General features: G+C 40.9%; 1 non-coding gene across 1 annotated transcript; it reads left to right on the forward strand.

The window, feature by feature from the left end:
• Window positions 1-3,768: 3,768 nt before the first annotated feature.
• On the forward strand, window positions 3,769-3,840 carry TRNAH-GUG (transfer RNA histidin (anticodon GUG)). Its single transcript has one exon. It is a non-coding gene; the product is annotated as a tRNA-His (tRNA).
• The last annotated feature ends 244 nt before the right edge of the window (window positions 3,841-4,084 follow it).

The following is a 4,084-nucleotide window of genomic DNA, read 5'->3' on the forward strand; positions in this document are numbered from 1 at the left end:
GACAAAGGGAAGGAGTGGCAACGCTGGAGATAGGACTCGGCTGGGGAGGTGGGGGACCCCCTCCGGTCCCAGGCCCTCCTGTCAGCTCCCAGCTCCTCTATTAGAATCCATTATAAACAACCAGGGAGAGGAACAACTCCATCAGAAGAGCAGCACCAGGAGGCAAGAGGAGAGGCAGGAAAGCCAGGCTCTCTCACGTGGAACAATGGGCCTCTGGTAAACATTCATCTTATCTTTAAAACTCTGAAAGGGGAAGTCAACAATCTTTGAGAATGAATTCCATAGTTTAATGCCCCGCACAAGCAAGAACTTCTTGCTTACACCCAACTTAAATCACTCATACAACAGACTGATCCCTATCTATTTAAAATGTGTTGCTATAGGCAGAGAAATAAGGCTGACAACATTTGGAAACCGACAAAGGGACAGCTTCCATGAACTTAAGAAAACACACAAAAGATAACTATAATAGCTATAAGATTCTCCTGCTTTGAATAGGTGTTTTTTCCTGCACACTTTTTACATTTGGATATTGTTTGTAAATGTATTTCCCTATATTAAATGTATGGCACGTCAGCAGCATAAAGAATCTGAAAGCTCATCTAGCCCAATTTCCCTTACCTTTCTGATGAGGAAATAGAGACACAGAGAGGTCAAGTGACTAGTCCAAGGTCACACAGGGAGAAGGGTTGGAGAAGGAACTGGAGTCCAGACAAAGCAGGCCACTTTCTTCTCTGTCTTTCTCTCTCCTCCCTCTCTCTCGTAATGCCTTCCTGCCTTTCTCAACTTCAACCTCATTTGAAAACTTTTAAGGAAATATGTATTTCCTTCCGGGGTGCCAGCTCATATATTATCTCTATTCATCTGTGTCTCAGTCACTAGACTATAAATTGTGTGAAATCATGATCCATTTCTGTTTTCTTCTCCACTGAATCCTGAAGATTCAGAAAAAATAACTGAACTATAGTAGATCCCAAGTCTTTGTGAGTCATGAATCAATTAGTGGGAGAGTGATAATAATGTCACTATTGATATAGCACAATCAGAGAAAAAGAATAATCAGGTGGTACGTTGCAAAGAAGTTGCATCCTTCTTTGCACTCTGAAGTGCCATCAGAAACCATGTTTTGGTTCCATGGATTTTTCCTTTTGTAGTGAGTCACAGGTATTTGGCGCTGTGGAAGAAATGTGAATGCATATCCTAAGAGACAGTGAATGTGCAGGAGAAATTTGGTAACTGTTCAAAAGTCTGTCTCACTCTAACAGGCAAGAACCTTTCAGAGTCTATCCACACAATGACTGACATCAAGTAAAGGAGAAGCCCGTACAGATGCCAAATGAAAGCCTTACCTGGTGAACACTTCTCCGTGTCAGGGTTTTGCTCCCCAGTCATGTGTGTCTTCAGGCACACAGTCTCACAGACTTCTCCAAGCTGAGATTCACCACTAGTGGCATGGCTGGAAGTCCTGAGTGATGTACACCTAAGATGTTCTGCTTTCCGGGCATATAGCAGGGATGCACTGCCTGGGACTTTTATAGCAGGCTGAGGCCATGGAACCAGATCTAGCCAGTGAGTTGTAAGAAGAGATTTTCATTGCTGGTTCGGGAATCTGAAGAGCTCTTTCCATTTGCCAAAGCAATGAGCAGTGTTCATGACAGTGGTTGTTACCTTAACCTGGTTCCCTGAGTGAGGAGACAGAGAGCAGGGCCATGCAATGAATGTGGATCAGCGCAAGGGAAGGAAAGCCTTCCTTATTCCAAGCCACCAAGATTTGCACATTGTCACGTAGTATGACCTAAGCCGATAGATCCAATGTGTGAAGTAATTTAAGGAGTTACCTAATGGGTGTGGCATTTAATAGTGTTAAAATTTGTGAAGAGAAAGTTATTCCTTTTTCAAATCTTTTGTGGTCATTCGGAAGAGTCCAGAAGAAGCCTGGTTCTGAGGCTGACGAGGTTTTAACAGATCTGCCCACCTTCCTTTTAAACACAGAGCAGAACTTGAGCTTGGAACTTAGGGTGTCTGCTAGGATTTAATTCTATTGGTTTGTTTTCACATTTTGTTTTAGAGTGACCTCTATTTATGGAATGTGTTATTATGTTTTTTAAATATATGGAATGTCATAAACTTTCCTTTGAAAATTTATTTATTTAAATTATAGTAATGAAACTAACATTTCCACTGTGCTTACTATGTGACAGATCTATTTTAGGTTGTTGACATGTACTTATCTGTTTAACCCTCATAACAATCCTATGAAGTAGTTGCTATTTTTATCTCCACTTAATAGATGAGAAAACAGAGGCACAGAATTTAATAAGCAGCCCAAGTTCCCCCAGTTAGTAAGTGATAGAGCCAGAATTCAAATCCAGATAGTCTGGTTCCACAATTTGTATGCTATGAGTTGATCTTTTAAAAATATTATTTCTCCTGTGCTTCAGTTGGTACATGCCCACAGCAAAAATTATGAAGGTGGTACATGAATGATTATACTTTGGGAAAAAATTATGTCCTCTTTTGTCAACCAGGAGATTTGGTTTGCCCTCTTGCCACAGGGTGACCTTTCACCAGACTCACCCACATGTATTCCTCTTCAGGCCAGAGAATGCCTTGCCTGGTTCCCGCATAGGGCATGCATGGCTCAGGAGCAGGAACTCCAAGCAAGAATCTTCTATGTGGCAATAGAAGGAAGATGTATTTGTGAGAGATGGAAGAAAAAGAAAAGGGGCTATAGATGATCAGATGGGAGTGAGTGAGTGAACATTTATGTCTGAAACTTTTCTCTTCAGAGATATCCTCCTTCTAGAAGGCTTAGAGCTGTGAGTACCCAATCAATACATGCATGAGGTTCTTGCCACCCACATACAGTGCCAACTAGCTCCAGCTGTTCCCAGGTCCTCTCTGTATAGAGGAATTAAAGGAGGCACCCTGATAACAATCCATTGATTAGGTATTTCTGTGCATTTTGTTTTAAGATTTTCAGCCCTTGAAATATCTTATGTAGACTACTTACTACTTCAAGTTTTACAGCAAAGAAATCTAAAATAAATTTCCTCTTGAAACTTATCTAGCATAGAACACTCCAGTTTCTTTGTGTGGTGGCTCACTAATGTTATTGGGAAAATTTCTTGCTGAGATTATTCTGGCTTTAAGGCCTATAGATATTCTGGTGGGGAGAAAACTAGCTTCAAGGATCAATGAGTTTGAAAGGGAGCCTTTCCTCAGTCAGGATGTACTGACTTTGGCTTCCCCTAGTAGGAAAAGCAAGTGTTTCTGAGTCTCTGCAGTCCCCAGGCCATTTTGTTCTTGCTGAATTTTTTATTGTTGTGCCACCTAAGCAAATGGAAATAAGGCTAGTGGTGAAAAGATGCACAAAAGAGGCTCAGACTCATATGTTATTCAATGCAACATTATTTGGTGGTGGTTGGGTTGGGAAATCCATATCCATTATTGATTAAACATAGGAAGTGTGAGTCAACAGACTGTTATCTCTTAGTCTTGTTACCTTCATCACCATTTCCTGGACAGCAAACCCAGTGAATCCTCTCCTATCACAATTTTCCCAATCAGCCAAGAAGACAATGTTCGTTTTATTTTCAAGGAATTTGTTATTGTTCCTCTAAATAATTAGAAATTACGGGAACACAGCTTCTCTTTCCAAATATTAAGAAAATGTACGTATTTAGGCAATAGATGGCAGTGTTTCCACAAATGTTAATATTGCAATAGCTCTTAGAGAAAGCTTAGTGCTCAGCTCTTCAGTAGCTTGCCGTGATCGTATAGTGGTTAGTACTCTGCGTTGTGGCCGCAGCAACCTCGGTTCGAATCCGAGTCACGGCAGGAGGGGAGAAGGTTTTTGGAAGAGAATGAGACTGATCCCAAGCTGTATTGCATCTAAACAACATTCGCAACCAGACATGCAATCATGAAAAGCAATAAAACAGAAACCATTATGAATATTTTCAACTTCAGGGAGATGACATATGCAGAGTGACTTTATTAATGTAGTAATCCTGTTGCAAGTGTGTTGTGTGTGGGGTTTTTTATTTGCACTGACGGGTAATATGATAAAACTGGAGTGTAG

Source organism: Pongo abelii, chromosome 13, assembly GCF_028885655.2.
Source record: "Pongo abelii isolate AG06213 chromosome 13, NHGRI_mPonAbe1-v2.0_pri, whole genome shotgun sequence".
Taxonomy (NCBI): domain Eukaryota; kingdom Metazoa; phylum Chordata; class Mammalia; order Primates; family Hominidae; genus Pongo; species Pongo abelii.